General features: G+C 33.6%; 1 long non-coding RNA gene across 2 annotated transcripts in view; it reads right to left on the bottom strand.

The window, feature by feature from the left end:
• Positions 1-21,098, bottom strand: part of LOC129231498 (uncharacterized) — a 145,395-nt gene that overhangs the window by 22,490 nt on the left and 101,807 nt on the right. For both annotated transcript variants that reach the window (XR_008581257.1, XR_008581258.1), the window contains exon 3: positions 14,747-14,798. This is a non-coding gene — a long non-coding RNA (uncharacterized LOC129231498). The remainder of the gene's footprint in view (positions 1-14,746; positions 14,799-21,098) is intronic.

Genomic DNA, 21,098 nt, shown 5'->3' with positions numbered 1-21,098 from the left:
TAAACAGCGATCAATTATTTCGTGTGTGAAATAATGCGTGTTTTGTGAGTATGGATTTAAAGTTCGTAAAACTAAGTTTGAAATAATGTCACTCGTTTTTAAAGAGGAAACTTTGTATTGTAAATCGTTCTTTAATTAGTCTTAATTAGATCTGGGATTACGATGTATTTCGAAAAAGAAGAAAGAAACAACTGAACTAAATTGTATTCACTAACGACAAACCAATCATAAAGTAGTAAAAAGAAGTCTTCATTTCAATAAAATGTAAACTGAAAGCTTCAGGCCGAGGACAACATGGACAAAAATCTCATTGCTCACGTTCTGCTCTTGTATCTACTAATTTCATCACTTTCTCTGAAAAGAGTGTTATGCAAGTGCAGAACATCAGCGAAGAAATTTTTGTCCTTGTTTATCTCATCAGACTTTGATTTCATTCTTAAAATTGTTATTATTTTTTAAAAATAATATTGCATTGGAGAGGAAAGTCACAAAATAATGTTGTTCTAATCTATGTTTCAGGACATAGACTAATCAAGACCAGGAAAATCAGGACCAGGCTCAGACAAATTCCTGGGATTAAAAACATATTGGCAAATATCATAAAGGGCATAATCAACATCTAACCAGGTACTTTCATTAAACATATAGCAAGGCTCCGACAAATTCCGGGTGCCAATTCGCCCGGGAGACTAAAAAAAAATACCTTGACGACTAGTTTTTAAGAGCAAAATTCTTACAGAAGCCATTTTATGCTGAAATTTTTCCATATTCTCTGAGAAATCATTCGTCTGGTGACTAAATTTTTTTGTTTTGGCGTCAAAGAGTTTTTACAGTTTTAATCAGTCTTTGCATATTATGGTATATGATTACACCCTTGTGCGAATTAATAAAATCAAGTTGGGAATCTTTAATTTTCGAAATTTTTAGATTGTTTAATCTTTGTTTATAATAGCTGTTTAGCCTACAAGTTGATTAGGCGCTATAACCTCACGATTTTTTTGTCATAAATATTTTGTTTATTTTAAGTGCTACAAATTTCTACAATTTTGCTGTTTTTTCTCAATCCGGTCAGTTTTTATCGTTTTGTTAGTCATGGATATTTCTCCACGGAAGTGGCAGGCCATTGTGACATTGAGTGAAAATCTGATTGCACAACAAAAAAAAAATATTTGTGCTTTGCTAAAAACATGGTTTAGAGATCAAGAATTCAAAGAAAAGTTAAAACCTCTAGTTAAGTCTATGTCCAGTGGAGTGAAAATGGTGCTGGACAAAAAGGGGGGGGGGACATATTAAGTGGTAATCTTGATTTTATAATTAAACTAGCTGTACCCGCACGGCAATGCCCGTGCTAAGAATTTAAAGGAAGTTCGTTGAATAAAAAAAATCCCCCCCCCCTGTTTTTCCGCCAAGTTCGCCGCCTACGACGGCTGTTTAAATTAATTTAGCAACGGTTTTAATTAATCAATATCTATCTTTTTCGTATTTTCTATACATATTTCCAGTTTCGTTTCGTGTCATTCACCTTTTTACGCCAAAATTGCCGTACTCAAACATGTAACATAAAATAGATACAGCGAAACGCCCGGCGGAAGCGACCGCGCTACAGTAACCCATCACCCAATTAGCGATCGAAATGAACTCCGTCAGATAAGCAATTGCGATTAAAAAGCACGGTACATCTAGGACAAAAAGGAAATCCCGTATCCTGTACGAAAAAGGATTCAACTCTCCAGCAGAAAAACAATACAATTAAAAAACACGGTACATCTAGGACAAAAAGGAAATCCCGCACCCCGTATGAAAAATTTAACTATAGAAAAGCTAACGTTTGATAAAAAGAAAGAAAAAAAACCCTCTAGAATTAAAAAAAATAAGTCTCCCTTCTTCTGATGTCAAATAATCAGTATTCTAATGTAATGTTAAATTTCTAATGTAATCATATTTTTTAACTAAAATGCGTGAACACCCTTTAAAAACCTAATTGCGAAATAAATAAATAATCTGCAACTCCGTTGTTTATCGCAAATTCGCCAAGCGACTTTCAAATTAAAAAGAAAACCAATTAACATTCGCACAATGAATTTAACGAAAGTGAAAACAGCGCAACCACCGGTTCTACTATTCGAACGCAACCGTATACCGAAGATAATGTCAGGTCACTGCAAGCACATTTAATCCGTATACCGAAGATGAGTCACTGTCGAAACAAAAATCAAGTTAATAATTGAAAATTGGCACAAGTAGGATCGTAATTAGAACCGCTTATATCTCCTGTTCTAATTAAGTGAAAGAAATGGAACAAACATCATCTTGTTCGGAAAGAAAAGCTCTTTCCAACGACATATGTTAGGGGGTGGGGGGATTTTTTACCCCCCAAGCAGGCAAAAAACGTGAAATTTCAGCTTAATTATGAAAAAACTAATTAGAAATTTAGAATTCGGGCTTCGAGGTGCAGACCCCCGGGGTACGTTCGAATTTTGTGCCAAGTTTCAGGGCTGTATAGGTGCTATGGGGTCTTCTGGCCATCGGGTATAAACAAAGAAACACCGTCACCTTTATATATTTAGATGATGTAAATAAAGGTGGTGTAAATAACGGTTTGTAAAATAATTGGCTTGGTTCCATTAACTTTCACAAATGTGTACCTGCTGTTGTAAAAACTAATTCCATGTTGTGAATCATTCAGCATGAGGGGCTCAGACCTAAAAGTTTTAAACACACTCCCGAACCCTTGGTTTTAAACCACATCACCAATCCCTGTTTGTTCAACTACACAGCGTGTCCCCGTTTAACCTGCAAGACCTCTATTTTCGCATCCGTTAGTCCTAGAAGCAAAGTAACAATTGCAAAAACAATCAAAATATGTTGCAGAGTTCAGATATGAAATGTGTGAAGCGAAAATTAATTTAGTGAAAAAATACGGAACCTAACTTTTTATATGGTCCCCTAATCCCTTATATTGCACATAGGGAAATCAAGAAGATGAAAAAAAAATTGAACACAAAAAGAATGACATTAGTACGACCAATATTCACCGAGATATAAAACGCAGCGTTTCATGACTTACACCACTTTACACTCGCAGCCAATAATTACTTTTTTTTGGAGGGGGGGGGGGAGAATATGGCGGCTAACAAGGGTTTATAATTATGAGTGCATCTAGTGTGTTTTTTCAAACTGTACGAACTTTTGCAGTGTATTTTTAAGTGTCATAGGGTACCATAACATTTGCATTGATTTTTCAACAGCAATGAAAAATATAAACTTTTTATTTTTTGTTTCGTCAATTTGTCATTTTTCTGAAAGGGCGATAAGTTTCAAATCTTAACTTTTGCATGGTCCTTTATAATTTTAAACTCGAATATTTCCCTGAGTTTTTGATTCAAATGTTTCAAGTTTTTTGTGTTGGAATTATTTTTCAATTGGAGATTATATCGCTAAATATAAGTTAGGGGACCCAGGTGTTTTTTCCATGTTTTCCCCTAAATTATTTTTTCGGTTCAAACTTTTCATATTTAAACTCTGCCTCTTCTTTTGAGCATTTTCGCAATTTGAAGTACACATCTAGGACCAACGGTTGTGAAGATAGAGGTTTTACATGCTAAACGGGGAAACGCTGTAATGCACATAAGGACTGCTTGCCCCCCCCCCTCCCTCCCCTGGACAAAAGAGACCTCTGGTTGTGTGCTGAATCAGTTCAATTTTTGTTTTCGAAGCGTAATAATAGAAAGTAAACGACTTCTAATTTGCTTTTTTGTAATTAAAATGTCCCCCTAACATAACATTTTTTTTAATGAATAGTTGTTGTTTCTAATTTCAGCAGATTGATTTGAAATCGCACAAAGTCCTCATCGAACGCTACAAGGGAAATGAAAACGAATCCAATTTCTTGAGCACTATTAAGATCTAGTGCTCAAGACTGCAAATCATATTTACAAAAACACTTTTTATGGGACTTTTATGGAATAATGCAGAAAAACTGGATCTTAATCCACTACTGGTGACATTACTAAAGAACTTATAAGAATATATAACTCACTTACTCACAATTTATAAAGTAAACGTTAGAGTAATTCAACAAAATGTAGTATAGCAGATATGAAGACATGAACTGAAAAGTTTCTTTCAGAAACCCGTCAAACGGCAAAGTTTTTTATTTTAGGAAAATATTTTATATCATCATATTAAGTTATTCAATAGGTATTATAACAAATTTTACTGAAAGAATATACCTAAATATGTACTCCTTTTAGTTTTAAAGTATTTTAATCCTTATCGAAAACTTTTAACACCTTGACTGGTTTCTGAAATAAATGGTTCAATTACGTACGTCTGCTCTGCTTCATTAATGACGAAAAAAGAAAAAAAAAAAAAACCCTAATATTGACTTCAGCACGTCAACTGGGTCCTTTGGAGTCATTACTCAATAGTTTAATGAAGAATGTAAGCAACAACTGCTCTGATATTTTGAAGTTAGTTCCCATGCATTTAAACCTTAGCATAATCATACAATGCATGCAAATTATGGGCCTCGACTGATTAACCTCTCAGAAATTATGAATTAAAAAAAAAGAGGTGGGGAGAAGTGGTTACCAAAGGAATCTCCTTGGAAGAAATCATTGCAAACGATCCAAGTTTTCAACCTTCGTTGTTGAGTAATTTAACAAAACGAAGAAAATTATGTTCCTGGAAGAGCTATATAATCATCAAAAGGCATGTAATCTAAAGCTAAAAAACTTTCTTCATTTCAAAGAAAAGTAAGTGACTGGAAAAGAAGCTTTTTTGTACCCTTCAAGCAGCCAAATAGCATTTCTGTTAAATCTTTTGAATTTTTCAAGAAATTGTACATACGGCTCATTTCAACTAATCTATGCTTTGTGTTCTTTGCTTATGAATACAAAAGGATTTAAAAAAAGATGGATGTCTGATTTTGATGTTTACCTGAACATAAGAGTAATAATAAGAAAATTACTTGCAATGAATTTGATGATTTATTTAAACTACATACATAATAATATTCCAAGAATTCCGTTTTGATAAAACCTTTTGCTTTTCTTTCTAGGTAGCCTTCAATGCAAGGAAGATGAGATAGTAAAAGGAAATCATGGGGCTGCATTCGACTCACTTGAAGGACAATTTATTATCCCTATTTAAATTTAACGGAATAATTGCACGAAAAATAGCATATTTTTCTCCAATCATTCACATAAATAACAACTATATCACTTTTTAAAATGTCACTCATTTTATTTGGGCTTTAAAAAGAAAACTCCCTTATTTTAAAAAATAGATAAAGCGAAAGACTTAGCACACAACGTCTTTGTCTTTAAAACAGATGTTCTTCCTCTTAAAGCTAAAAGCTTTAAGCTTCGTAAAAAAAAAAAAATAAAAATAAAAAAAAAATAAATAAATAAATGCCTGGAGGCAAATTACCCTTGAAATATCTTGCTTCGCTCAATTCATTACCCAGCTGATCGAGGGTGCAAAATAATTTTTTTTAATTAAAAAAAAAAAGGCGCACAGGTTCGGAGAACCGATGAGCTGGAGGGCCAGTTCGCCCCTGATAGCAAATCCTTTTAAATCCCCATGACTATCAGGCCACTAGCTTAGAAATTCCCATTCGAATAAGGAAAACGGCTATTAGTCAACACTCATTTTTAAAATCCCTATCCCTAATAGATTGTGCACGGCGCTTTGCTGGTTACCCGAATTATTGCATCCTTCCCCAGTTTGAAAGGAGCTGAGGGCATGTGACACACCAACATTCCCTCTTAAATAATTTAGAAGAAATACAGCTAAAAATTGCTATGAGAATAATGAAAACGGTCCCGAAACAGCGTTAACAGACCCTACAAATTCTCAGTAGAATAAGAACAATACTTGTCACAGATTCTAAAAAGATAACTGTTAATCCCTAAAAACATACAACGGAAAAGTTATTCTTACATCCGTGATATTTTTTTCTACAATATGACTGAAAATTCAAAGTAATAAATCATTACAGTAATATTTTTAACACCACTATTTTAAGTCCATAAAAAGATGATTTGTATAGATATAGATGTTTTTCGTTGTGAAATTAAGGTACGTTTAGATTAAATGCCAGAAAATACTCTCGCTACTGAGAACGAAGGATTCCGGGTAAATTCAACCCCCAGAGCATGCATCACGCGATTCATTACACTGCTGACACAATGCAATATTGTGGTTTCGACCCCTGAAATAAACTAAGCAAAATTTATGTTGCCTTCTGTGATGAATCTAGTTGAGCGGACATTGGGTTATTTAAATAATGGGGGGCTTTAACAAATGGTCTAGAGGAATTGTTGCAGGACCACGAACCAATTTAGAAGATGTTCTCCTCTTAGTCAATGGATACAGAGGGGAAATTCTCTTGATAATAGCATTGGATCAGAAACCTTCTTAACCTTATACACCCATTCATTTCCGAAATCTTTCTCAAATTCAAAATTACTATATTAGGGGATGCACGTTGCCGACTAAGCCATTATTCCAATCTATCCTGATGCAGACTATCAAATTGACAATAATTTGCTGTTTCAAAGTGAACTGATAGACCTATGTCCTTTGCTCTGGATTCAAAATGACAAATTATGCTTAGACGAGTTAACTAAGATTTATGTGCACCTGCTCAGCTGTTCCTGCTCTCGACAGCATTAATTTTTGGTTTTCCTTGCATATGTTCTTATATATTTTTTAAATTTTCAAAATAAATTTCCAGCTTGTTCATTTTTAGAAGGTAAGTTGTCTTAACTTATTTCACTTTGCCCACGTTTCCCTTTTATAGTATATAAATACTAGCACAGCAATTGCACAGCACATTCTTAAAGCTTTTTATAAGTGTCTTCAGCACACAGCTGATGACACTTACGAATGATTTAAGAATGACAATAAATCAGAGATAATGCATAAAAGAAGCATTTCGAATCTAAGATAAAATTTTAGAAATATATGAGACGAAAGTTAATAAAAATTTGTTGTTCAGCAAAAAATGTCTCTAAAGATAGCTCAAAAACAGCTCTGGATTTACCAACCAGCTGAAAATCCGACAAAGTTGCTCTTGGGGGCGCTTTTTTTTACATCAGGAAATAGTGGCTCCAGCTGCCACTAAAATCGACAATTTCGTCATTCGCGTAATCAACTTTGTTCTCAGAACCCGTAGGCATAAAAGTACAATGAATAGTAGAATCTCATTGTTAATAGCACGCACGAGCCTATCGATTCTCCGAATGAAGAAAAGAAAAGAGAAAAAATAAATTCCGAAGAAGAAAGAGTAAAAACTTTAAACTGATACATTATCGCGGCACATCTTATACAAGGTGGAGAAGACAAAGAAAAGCACAGAGGGCATTCCGCCCAGTTCAATATGGCGCACGTTAATTGCTTCAAGTTTTTGGACAGACTGGAAATGTGCGTGACACAGTTTCACATTGAAAGTTTTCTTATTTTCTTCTAGCCTTCATTTTATTTTTTGCTGCAAGAGAAAGAAAAATACAACCATCGTAAGGGACCAAGTAAAATGCACGTAAGTACATTATTTGGAGGTTAGTATTTTCTGAGATACTAAGGATGACACTGGCCATTCAGTTCTCAAAAAACGACCCAGCATATAACCTTGTATCAAACTACAAAGTAAGAATTGCAAGGTATGAAAGATTTATTGAGTACAAGAAAAAAAAATGTGGCATTTAGATTTATAAGACCAAAGTAGATAGCATTTACAAATAAAATGCAGTGAGCAGGCTTAATTGAGGGAATATAAATTTTCAATAGCAGCCGTTTACATTACACCTTGCAGTTGGCCAATACCTCCTTTGAAACATTCCGCTTTGCATCTGGTAAGGAGTAGGCTCAGAATTTTAATTGCAATGATTCACTTGCCTTCCCATTTTTAGTTATTTTTCTAATTGCGGTTTTAAAGTTCCCTCCAATGAGCCGGCTTTTGGCCAACGCGAACGGGCTCATATGTGAACCATGCTACACACTAACAAAATTATTTTTTTGACCAATATGCCGTGGTTCATCCGGGCTGTTTCCGATCAACTTTTCACTTCGCAAGTCTCAGTCATTACCAGAGGAATTAAACACACCTTTTCGCTAGTTAATAACCATACGGCTTCAATAGAGGTATGCTTTGAAGAATTTTGAGACAAGTGAGATGAAACTTTGACCAGAAAGATCCTTCATAGACCTCGACATACAAAGTCTGGACGCATAAAAGACGACAAATTTCGATTTTGGTGCCATAGGTCAAACGTCCAAAAGAAAACCCAGCTACCCTCATACACTAAATCGTATATAGATTCAGGTTTTTGCTCATTGTAACAGCAGCAGTTGGTTGCTTTAGTTCCTGCAGTATTGTTGCCAAAATGATTTTGCTTGATATTGAAATGCAGTGAGTGTCCGTGTTCATTAATGCAATCTACCCTCTTAAGCAGTGGGGTAGCCAGTAAAACAATAGGGAAGTTGCAACCTATTAAATGTTCATATTTTGGCTATTGGATATTGTTAATTGACCCTCAAAACTAAAAAATTGACCATCGCCGAATTTTAAAACACCGTGGTTGATTTTTAATGAATTTTTAAAAATCCACGCGCAAAAGTGGGCGCTTCTGAAACGTCACGAGCCTACGTCACAGGGCGCGAATGGGCAGCCTTCCGCCGAAGATCCCTTGTTTTCGCTAGGAACATTTTGAGCGCGCTGATATTTTTATTTTTTAGAAATTCAATAATCTTTTTGAACACACTATGGAGACCGGATTCGTTAAAGCACAATCTAAATAATCTTCCTCATGTAACATCAATGATGATATTCGAATATTTCCGAGAGGATGAGAGGTTTAATGTTCCAGAAACGCGAGGAGACCTTCGGCTTCTCCCCTATCGGAAGAGCGCATGACGTCACTTCCTATGCCATTTGACGTCACAAGAGCTTGAACTTTAAAAATTAATTTAAAAAAAAAAAACTACTTATCGTATCGCAAAAATTTTTTCACCTATGATGTTCATACATGTTACTCTATCATATAAAAATAAAATTGAAAAATCGAAAACTTCCCTATTGCGGAGTGGGATACGGTGAAATTTCAGATGAGGATATAGTTAGATTTAATCCTTTTTTATATTCAAAAAAAGTTCAAATAATCAGCTTCGGAAAGGGATGAACAGTCAACTCTCTATAACACGAAGTCACAAGGGACCCTCTCAAGCGTTCTAGTTATTGGCAGTTCGAATGTTAGGAAGTTTCCACAACAGTCTCAAGAGTTAGGGACCAGATGAAAACTTCGAGAGAAAGGAATATTCGAGATATCAGCTTCGAGTTATCAAGATTCTATTGGGTCATTCCATGTCAAGTGATCCAAAGTTTTTTCCCTCACCTTTTTGTATTTCTTTGAAATTTGGCGCATCAATTGTATCTTTTGAGGTAATCAAAAGTCCAAATTTTTAGATTTTTATCTCTATTATTTTTTTATTTATGACACTTTGATTTTTCGAAAAACCCTCTTTTCTTCATGGATGCTTGAACATAAAATGGACGATAACTCAGCACCAAATATAGATAGAAAGATTTGATGAAAAGCATTTTAAAATACATTAGTTGCTGTTTAATGGGATATGCAACATGACTAATTTCAAAAAAAAATTTGATTTTTAAAAAATGAAATTGAAATTTTAAATTTAAATTTCTCAGAAAAGGTATAATGAATTTTAAAAAAAAAATTCTCAAAAAATTGTGTGTATTTTATCTTCATTTGTGCAAAGTTTCAAGTTGGGATCTCAATGGGATCATATTTTTATGAATTTTCAAATAAAATTTGACTTATGAAATAATGACATTTTTCAGATTCTAACTAGTTAAATATGGGGTTCTCTTACTGGGGATGGTCTAGTAAGTAGTAATTGATCATGACTATGCTTGAAATGAGCTGGCATGAATTTGCAAATTAGTATCCCCCCCCTCTCCGCCACACAACCACTTTTTATCTTTTTTTTTTCAAAACTGTATTCAAAAAAAAAAAAAAAAAAAGAAAGAAAGAAAAAAGCTGGCACGTAAGAGTTATAATCATAATAAACTGGGACGCATGCTGCTAAACATCAGTAGTGACTAAGGCTTATAAATAGGGGAGGGGGGTCCTAAAAGTCAGAAAAACTTTAACAGACAAATAGAACCACTCATTCGCAGCTTTTTTTTTTCTTTCGGAAAGTGGGACGGTAGGGGGGAGGGGGAGGGGGGCAATCTGGAATGAAGCTTAACAACATGGAAGGTTATGCTCAAACTAGCAAAATTTGTTTGATCTATAACTGCTTTTAATATATGTATAAATAGTTCTTGCTGCATTGCTCTCCTTTACAACCAAATGTTGTAGAAAGACAGTTTTATGCGGACAGACATACGATCTGATACTTAGATTTATTTTTTGTTTAGTGTGAAAAGAATGGAACAACACGGGGGGAAACACTCCTATTTTGCTATGATCTTGGGGCAAACTATTTCTTTCCTCCCTCCAAAATTGTAAGTTGGTGTAGGGGATGAAATGAATCACAACTTTCCTTATAAGATAGTGAATTAAATCAAGTACACTTTGTGAAGTTCGGATTGAAAAAGAAACACTTGGTCTGGAAAAAAAAAAGCATCAGGTGAGGCGTGATACTAGTATAGTGTTAATCGTATGTGTAGGGGGGGGGGGGTATGTACTTCGTCTTTCTTTAAAGAAGAACATTTACCAGCTTTTAATATGTTTTCCATTTATTTTGTTTTATTTTATTCATTTATTTATTTTTTACATTTTGAAAAGAATTTTGAAAATAATAATAATAATAATAATAAAAGTGGTGGTGCGTGGGGGGGGGGGACTTTTTCTTGCTTTAAAGAAGAACATTTACCAACTTTTAAACATTTACTATTCATTTTGGTTTTTCATTTATTTATTTATTTATTTTTTACATTGTGAAAAGTTTTGAAAAAAAAAAGATAAAACGTGGTTGTGTGGCGGGGGGGGGGGGGGGGGGGGGGTGTACTAATCTGCAAATTCATGTCAGCTCATTTCAAGCATAGTCATGATAAATTACTACTTACTAGACCATCCTCAGTAAGAGAACCCCATATTTAACTAGTTAGAATCTGAAAAATGTCATTATTTCATAAGTCAAGTTTTATTTAAAAATTCATAAAAATATGATCCCATTGAGATCCCAACTTGAAACTTTGCTCAATCAAACATACAATACCCACAAGTTTTTGAGAATTTCTTTAAAAAATTCATTATACCTTTTCTGAAAATCTAAAATTTAAAATTAAAATTTCATTTTTTTAAAAATTTCATTTTTTTGAAATTAGTCATGTTGCATATCTGATTAAACAGCAACTAATGTATTTTAAAATGCTTTTTACCAAATCCTTCTATCTATATTTGGTGCTGAGTTATCGTCCATTTTATGTTCAAGCATCCATGAAAAAAGAGGGTTTTTCGAAAAATCAAAGTGTCATAAATAAAAAAATAATAGAGATAAAAATCTAAAAATTTGGACTTTTGATTACCACAAAAAGGGTACAATCGATGAGCCAAATTTCAAAGAAATACAAAAGGGTGAGGGAAAAAATTTCCCAAATTTTGGATCACTTGACATGGAATGACCCGACTGTATCTTCAAATCCACCCAACTTTATTCGTAACTGCTCTTTAGATAACATGCTTCTAAATAAACATAGTTCGAAGCCTGGCAAATCATTTACGTCCTTGTATTCAATAGCTATCTAATAATTCAAAATCAGTTTTTTCAGCAATATGTGAATTAAACTAAGAGAACCCGTAATCTCTTAATAGGGGCTCTTTTCCTAGGAAAAAGAACATTAAAGAGTGGCGGGGTAAGACATGATATTTATAGGAAATGAGAAAAGTTTTATGATTTTTGAAGAAAATTTTTAGAGAGAAGGTTACTTCTCTATGAAACTCTATAGAGTGTTCGAAGTTTTTAAATACAAGGCACATTTTAATTATTTATCAATCACTTTTGAATAGCATAGATTAATCCCTAATAGGGTGGTTCAAAAATGCATGTAAAAATAAAGTTTCTCCTAGATAACAGGACACCCCTCAATATTTTTAGACTTGTGGATAGCAATGTACTGAATGAATTTTAGCTTCATATTTGAACTGGAAGAGGGTGCTCAACCCCCTCCCCCAAACTTCATAAGTATGGGGAGGGGGGTTAAAAAATACATTGAACTCGAAAAACAATGCTACATATTATAACATGCAACTAGTAGTATGCATATGCATTGCAATATCATAATTATTTTCAAAAAAACAGCCGGGAAAATTAAATGTTTCTAAATTTGTATCATTTTCTATGCTACGGCTAATGTTAAATTAATGAGTCATTGAGCACCCTCTTAAAATTTGAGAAGGAAGCTAAAACTTTTACACCATAATACTATTAGTAAGTTTAAAAAAAATAGGGGGTGTCCTGGACTCTAGCTGAAAAAAAGTTTTTTTTGGAATCACTCTATTCATCCCCCTACTACCTTTATCAAGACTACACCATTGACAACAGATGACATCATAATTATTGCAGCAATGGTCTTCTAAATTGCAATATCAGCAAATTTTAGCATTATTGCAGGAAGTGCGTTCAGAATTACCCCGATAACAGACAAAATTTATTCTGCCGAGATAGAGAAGAGTTTTGGGTTAGTATGAGGCAAAAATATTAGGGAGCAGGCAGAAGGGAAGTAAATTCGGGAAACACGCAGGGGCGTAGGAATCAGGGGAGTTATCTGTCCCACTGGAATATATACAACGATCACACTGCCCCGGAAAAAATTCTCACACCACATTCATGAGTTTACGGTGCATTGTTTCCCTCTAACTTGAGTTTTGAAACGTAGTCGAATTTTCTAGGAAATTCAAGACATAAACAAAGAGAGGAAAGAGACGAGGGGGTATGCACGCTTGGTTATATGTCCTTAACCTTTTTTCCCGTTGTTTACAAATTTTCGATTAATGTTAGTAGCGATTTTTAAAGCCATATTCTGAATCCGATTTTTTTGAAAACTGTCATCATTAGAGACAGTGTTCTGATTTTTTTTACAGACCCGTCAAGGCCCTTAGGAACCTTTTTAGGAGTGATATCCCCTAAAACATTCTACCTAGCGGTTCTGCCCCTTGGTTCCCCGATACAACCTTCTGACAATGTGCCCCGACTCCTCCTATTCTTGCAAAGAAACTAGTGTTAAAACTGTGGGTTGTATACGATGGCCATTAGGGTGAAACCATTATAGTACTAGCTTCACCCCCTTTAAGGTACATTTTTGGCTCCCTACGTCACTTCGTGGCCAAAAATGTAGCCTTTCAGGGTACCACAAAGAGCTAAAACGGCACCCTTAAGCGGTTATCCTTGGTGCTACAAGAGTTTCACCCTAAAAGGTGCCACATGTAGATCACGGTTTTAACAGTATACGGGGAAACAATGTTTTAAAATTAAACGCAAATATTGTTGTTTTTGTAAATTTAGATTTAGGGAACATATGAGAAGTACGAATAATTTTAGGGGTAAAACTTCATCCTTCTTCAAAAGACTGACGAATAAAAAAAATTTCGTCTGCAAGTGGCTTTATAAAAAATTAATTTGTATACAAGGGGCTCCGGTTTAACCTGCAAAGACCTCTGTTTTTGCAACCGTTAGTCCTAGATGCATACTTCCAATTGCAAAATCTGATACGGAGTTAAGATATTCAAAGTTTGAAGAGAAAAATAGAATCGAGTAAAAAAATACAAAATTTAACTTTTTATACGGGCCCTGAGCTTCCTAACTTATATTTAAGCAAATAAACTCCACTGAAAAATATTGCTAACACAAAAAACTTGACATTTGTGAGACCGAAACTCAAGTAGATATTTGAGTTCAAAGTTTCAAGGGACTATATAGAAGATGAGATTGGAACTTATAGCTCTTTCAAAAGAATGACAGGTTGTTGAAGTAAAAAAAAACAAAGTATTTATATCTTTCATTGCTATTCAAAAATAAATGCAAATGTTATGCCATGATACTCAAAAACACAGTTCAAAATTTTGAACAATTTGAAAAACCACACTCTTTGCACACATATAATTTTAAACCCTTGTTAACCACTACATTTTCCCCCAAAAGGTGTCATTGACCGTGAATGTAAAGTGGTGTAAGACACAAAAGACTGTGTTTCATATCTCGGTGAATATTAGTCGTACTAATGTCAAACCTCTTGTGTTGGAATTATTTTTTAATGGGTATTACTTCATTAAATATAAGTTAGGGGACGTAGGACCCGTATAAAAAGTCAAATTTTGTATTTTTTGACTCTTTTTTTTTCTCTTCAAACTTAAACTGCATCTGATTTTGAACATTTTTACAATTGGAAGCATGCATCTAGGTCTATTAGTTGCGAAAACAGAGGTCTTGCAGGTTAAAACGGAACACCCTGTATATCGTGCTATTTTGTAATACATTGATCTATTTTACTTCACTTTACCAGATTTACGTGTCCTCAAAATTATGCATAAGCTTTTGTGCATGTAAAACTTCTTAAAATAATAATAACGATGCGTCCGAAAGATATGATTTGTGCTAAAGTGTAACGAAATCATCAGTCTCCTATATAGGTTTATTAATAAGGCGAACTCTAGGGGAACAGATACAAAGATAACTTAGAAATTAGTACAAATAAGTCTATTTAAAATTCACTCACCAAAATGCAACACTGATTTCTGCTCCTTAAATTTATTGAATATCCAGATAATCTAAAAGAAAAAAGAAATAAATCACTGCTCAAAAGAACATTACTCACATAAAACAGTAATTTCAATAAGAGAGAGAGAAAGAGAAAGAAAGTGATATAAAATCTTATTTTTGAGGTTTAGACTAATAGACTAAATTCATTTTACGAAAACTTTAATAAAAAATAATAACCAAAATAATAAACTAAAAATAGACTAAAATAATAAAAGCTTTTTGGTTTAGGATTAATTACGTCTTTACTATACTTTGGACGGCATTTATTGAAGTAAAAATTACGTTAATTGAAATGGAAGATTTTTATGTTATAGACTGTTTATAGACTGGAAGAGAGAGAGAGAGACAGAAAGTGAAAGAGAGAGGGGAGACATGTTATGTTAAATCAGAAAAATCACAGGTAAATAGTAAGCAGAATTTCGACTTGATTTACTTGATTCCGAATATCATAGAATAAGTTGTAGTTGTTCATCAGATTCAATTTTATCAATGAAAGATTTGACTTATTTCAACTTGATGCAATTTTATCCGTTAATGCTATTAAAATAACCCACATTTTAGATCAACCCACCTCACCAAAATCCTTATCTGTATTTAAAGAATTAAAAGCATATTAATTAAGCTCAGTGGAGTACGCAGGATTCTCTTAAAGAGTGGGTCAAGGGTGGTTCCAGACGTTCATTTGAGGTGGAGGGGGATGATGAACGGAATGTGCGGGGGGGGGTGAAAAAAAAGTAAAAGAAATGAATCAAGTGGGTTTTTCTTTTTTAATTTTATTCTTAAACTAATATATAAAATGTTATTAAATGAAAAGTTAAGTGTTTCTCTAAAATGAAGAATGAAAAAAAATTAGATAAATAAAATAAATAAATTAATTAATTAAATTGAAGACGGAAGAGAAGAAGAATTTTGATCGGTATTCTGATTTGTTTGGATCTATTTTTAAGTCATTTAGATCCTCAATGGTACCTTTTTATTTGTGAAAGAAAAGTTGAAATATCAAGATGCATTTCTTTGTACTTTGTATTAGTCAACATAAAATAAATAGGGAGAATAAAATAATACTATATAAAAATTGGAATTATAAATACCATTTAAAGTGAAATAGTTAAGTAGTCGTTAGTTGATTGAGCTGTTAGTGCATGAGTGTTCTCGGGTTCTCCCTCAAAAACTTCGTTTTATAAACTCAATTTTCGACGATCTTTGGTGATATTACGAAGAAAGAAAATTCGGAGAAATTTTTCAAAAAAAAAATAAATAAATAAATAAATAAATAAATAAAATAAAATAAAATAATATGAAAAATGAAATAATGAAAACGCTATTGTAAGCCATTTTTAATGATTTCTAGGAAAGAAATGGGTTTCGGAACTTTCTCCCGGTAAGTATTTGAAATTGAATTTCAAAAACGTAATTTTAATTATTGTTTTATCATTGGAAGTTTGGGGGTCTTCCTTTGCAAAAGTTTCGAAATTAGTCTTCAAAATGCGATTGTTGGCCATTTTTGGCAGTGTACAGGTAAGGGATGGGGTTAAGAGATTTTCACCCAGTCTCACATAGTTTAGGCTGAAGTAGCATACTTTTAGATGTTAGCATACTTCTTTATTTATGTTAGAGGAAGGAATGTTGGGAACTCTCCCTGGAAAGTTTTTGGATTCGAGCCCAAAAAACGGAACTCGTTGATGGTGTTAGGTTGAAACACGCTCTCGAAAATGTTTCGATGTTGAAATTCTAAAAACGCATTTTAAAAATGTTTTTTGTGATGTTAGGAAGTGGGAGAGGTTCTGTAACCTTCCCCGGAAATTTTTCAAAGTTGAAGACTCTTAAAAATATGATCGTAAACGTTTTTCGTAACGATAGAGGAAGGAATGAAACAAAACAATCCAGCAAATTATAACAAATTTCGAATAACAAACGAACGTTTTAAAGTAAACTCAAACCACTAGGGAGGGAGAATTAAACCCTCACCCTTTGCGTATGCTCTAGTTAACCACTAAGCGCACTATTCACATTTTTGTTGTAACCCCCCCCCCCCTTCCAGGTATCTCTCTCTCTCGCTCGAAAAAAAAAAAGAAATTGTCCACTTTCTTTACCAATATATCTCGAGATCTATGCATTCTCGAATGAACTTCGATTTATGTGGATTATCACAAAGTTTTGAGCTTCTGCAAAAAAAGGGGGGGGGGGGGAGCTCAATCATTCATTCTTTCCTCAAAATTTAGAGAAGAGAAAGTATGCATAAAGCAAGGACGGTTCCAGCTTCTAAATTTTAATGGGGTTATCATCAGAAGGGAGGGGAGTCCAAGTGCAAGTGCTAGGCAGAAATAGTGGATCTGGGGCAAATTTTTCTATATATACGAATAAAAAAACCCTGATTTAGGCTATATTTGGTAGCTTAAGGGCTACCAAATATTTCCGGACCCCCATGACCATCACTTTGGATCCGCGTCTGGTACAAAGTTGGTTCAAGGTAGCTTAAACCTTTACGCACCACGCTACGGGATATGTGTCCATTTAGCTGAAAATTATGTTATAAATTATAGAAGAAAAAAATGTAATAACTTCTTTTCCATGCTATTCAGATATCATAATCGTAATATTAGCTTAAGAAAAAGTTTAAAAACTGCTTTTTTTTTTTTTTTTGAAAACAGCAAGCTTTTATATTCTACCGCGAAGCTTATGATCAGGGCCGGATTAGACATACGAGGCCCCAAGCTATTTCAGGTATGGGGCCCCTTTTGTAGTTTGAACAATATTTCTCTCGGTGGTGTAAGATACAATGTTATTTTTTTTTTCTCTTTACTATGTTTGTCTAGTTCCTCTGATACATACAGTATAACATTTTTACTTTGTTGATCGTGACCTTATGAGGGGGAATAGTATCAAGAGAGTGACTCCGGACCGGGGAAATTTTGAAACAGAGATATAAAATTCTGCATTTTGAAACCGTATAAGATGTAGTTGGAACTACAAAAATATCAGGACAGAAATAGGCAAACAAAACTTTTTAAAAGTTTTATACTCTTTCGAAAATTAAGATAACACACAATAAAAATTGTTTTTGATTCGACAACTCAATGACAGCAGTTGACAGAGAGAAAAAGCGCGGGAATGGAAAAGACAACGCATTGTTACTTGCTCATCATTGGCTTTGGTACAATTAGTTTTTAATCACCCCTCCAACCCACCGACAAATACAACAATGAATTAAACATAAAATGATCAATAGTAAAAAATGCTTTAAAATAAATGGTGTACAGTTTTAGAAAATATGTAACAAGAGAGTAACATACTGCTCATTTAAGCAATTCATAATGATTAAGAGATTGATAAGAAATAAAATTGGAGCCCAACTTTGCTTAGGATTTTCAAAGACTTGTCTAATTATTTTCAAGGACTCTAGAGCAATTAAAATTATTTAACGCACTTCATTTGTACTTTCCAGTCTCTGATATTTTAGCACTTGATTGTAAATTTTTACAGTAGAGCTCTAATTTTGTAAGAAAAGCTATTTTAAATTTAAAAGAGAAGAGAAACTATATGGATTTATCATGACAACAACTTTGCTTCAGTTGCAAGTGGGGCCGAAAACGAAAAGGAATAGAGGTAGTGTATTTTTTTCCGTGCTCAACAGATTGACAACATGCAGAAGACGTAAGCTAAAAGCAAGCAATAACAAAAGAATCTCCAAAATACTGTATTCGGAATTGTATGAATAGTAAGATATGAAACATCTGATTCACAAATATTTGTAATATGTTTCAGAAACGTGAGAACCATGGGTTTTACAGTTTTGGTGCAGGCTGTAGCAAAAAGGGGCTGAATTTGATATTATTGGCATTCCTTCTCCGCCCCCCCCCCCCCATTTGTGGTTTGTAGTCACACTTTTCCAAATTTTCAAATTTTTCAAGCACTAGAAAATGAAATTTATTATTTCAAATACTTTTCTCTTTTCTTTTTTTTAGAGCGAATCATGCTAACTTCCGGGAGTTGGGGGCCCCTAACAAAACGGCGCCCTAAGCTATAGCTTGCTTAGCTTGTACGTAAATCCTATCCTGCTTATGATCATTATGAAAGAAAAAAAAAACTTGTGTTGTGGAACATGTGTCATTTAGTTCAAAATTATATGATACATTTAACAAAAAAAAATGTCCCCCCCCCCCCCCGTTATTCAGATATAAGAATCGTGATTAAAATCATCAATATAAGAAGCGTAATTATTAGAAGCACTAAAAAAAAGTTTTGAAACTCTTTCTTTCTTTCTTTTTTTTTTTTTTTTTTTTTGAAAAAAGCAAGTCCTCATATTCTACCGCAAAGCTTATGATCAGCATAGAGGAAAAAACTTTAGTTGTTCTTGTTGTTACTTACTAAAGTTCAATTCGCACAAATTATTTTATTACATGTTCTAATACTACAAAGGCCAGGTCAATTGTTTATTGCATTGAGAATTTACAAAGTCCATACCAGTTGTTGGAAAAACTACATTTTGTTTGTAGCGAACTACAACTATAACTACTTTGTTACAAATGTAGTTAACTACAACTACAAATACTTTTTTTTTAATGTAGCAACTACAAACTACTTCCGAAATGCTTCGTTACTTTTCAAAAAATAAGCATGTGAAAAGCAAACATAATAGGGTGTCCCACAAAAAATGAAAGCCGATTTTTCAAGTTGCATACCCTCTTATATTTTTCCTTTATGTCAAAACAGTTGTGAGAAAAGTTTCATATAATTTGAACAACGGTAACCCGTGCCGACTTGTGTCTGAAAGTGTAAACCAGCACTTGTACGCTAGGTCAAATCGAAAAAAAAAAAAAAAATGTTTTTAGAAATTCGAAATTTTTCTTGGTAAAACGTTGCCCCCCTATGCCCCACATGTACCGCAAAAACATTTAAATATCCCACACCTGGCCTAAAACTTAAAGTTTCCTTCAAAGATTTTTTTTTCTTTTTATCTATTAAAAACTTACAATACAAATTTAAATAAAATATCAAGTCCAAAAACCCAATAGCGAACACATTTTCAGATCAATATTTGCAAATCATTAATAAAAAAATACTGTATTTAGAATGAAAAATAAAACTTAAAACTCGAAAAAATCCACATCTTTGAGCACTACGTGGGAGACTTAAATTTGCAGGAGAGCGAAAATGTCTGTTTAACGCTAATTAACTACTTTATAGTTTGTATTTTTCACCTTAATAATTTCGTAAAATTTACTTCACATTAAAAAAAATATATATAAAAAAATCAATTTTTTGAAGAAAACTAGAAATTTTAGGCCAAGTGTGGGATACCTAAATGATTTTAAATTTAAATAAATGTTTTTGTGGTGCACGTGGGGTATAGGGATAATGTTTTATCAAGAGAAATGTGCTCGTTGTAATCAACGAGAATATTTGCCTCGTGAAATATTGTTTTTCAACTTTAGATCTGTCCGTATAAAATTCACGAAATTTTCAAATCGCAAAATTACCGATATCTTCATTTTCTCTAAAATAAGAGCTTTTACAGTATTTTGGAACAATAGTCTCTCTGAAATCTAAAACGTTCATTCACCGGACATTACGGGCAGAAAAACGAGTTGGTAACGAGCAGAAATTGGCGGTCATTGATAATTCATATACTTTTCTTTTTAAGTCAAGCTCTATTCGAAACAAATATTGGCGAAATCTGAAAATTACGGTGCCCAAAATAATAATGGCGTCAAAGAGATAGAACGTATGGCGTCAAAATGATATGTCTAGGTCAACTCGTATTTTTATGAGTCTTATTTCTCATAGCATCAGCTGATGTACTTGTGCAAAATTTGCGCCAGTCAAATTCGTTTGAATCTTTTTTTTTTTTTTAATTTTATTTAAAAGTAGTTTCCAGAAAGCGCTACAAACTACTATATTTTTGTATAGAACTACTCACTACACTACTTTTTAAAAAAAGCAGTGCGCTACACTATAAACTACTAAAAAAAATGTAGCTACTACAGTAGCATCGCTACTTGTAGGGCACTACTTCCAACCACTGTCCATACCTTTAGTAACACAACAACGCGAAAACGAACAATGAAATGTTTCCTATTTTAGAAACGTATTTACTAACTTTTTCTCTACCCAAAAATAGACGAAGCACGTAGTCCCCGACCCCCGATTATCTGCTGATATTTTTCTTTCTTTCTTTCTTGTTTTTTTTTGTCTTGTTCTTTCTGCCCGGAGCACGAAAGTTGCTCGAATAGGTTCCTCATCAAAGCGGTGTGTTCCTGAAGGTCAAATACTGATCTCATAGCGCAATGCAAATTTCTAAAATTTTA

This window comes from Uloborus diversus, chromosome 10 (genome assembly GCF_026930045.1).
Source record: "Uloborus diversus isolate 005 chromosome 10, Udiv.v.3.1, whole genome shotgun sequence".
Taxonomy (NCBI): Eukaryota; Metazoa; Arthropoda; class Arachnida; order Araneae; family Uloboridae; genus Uloborus; species Uloborus diversus.
The sequence above is the reverse complement of the archived record's forward strand: the minus strand, read 5'-3'. Positions and strand labels throughout refer to the sequence as shown.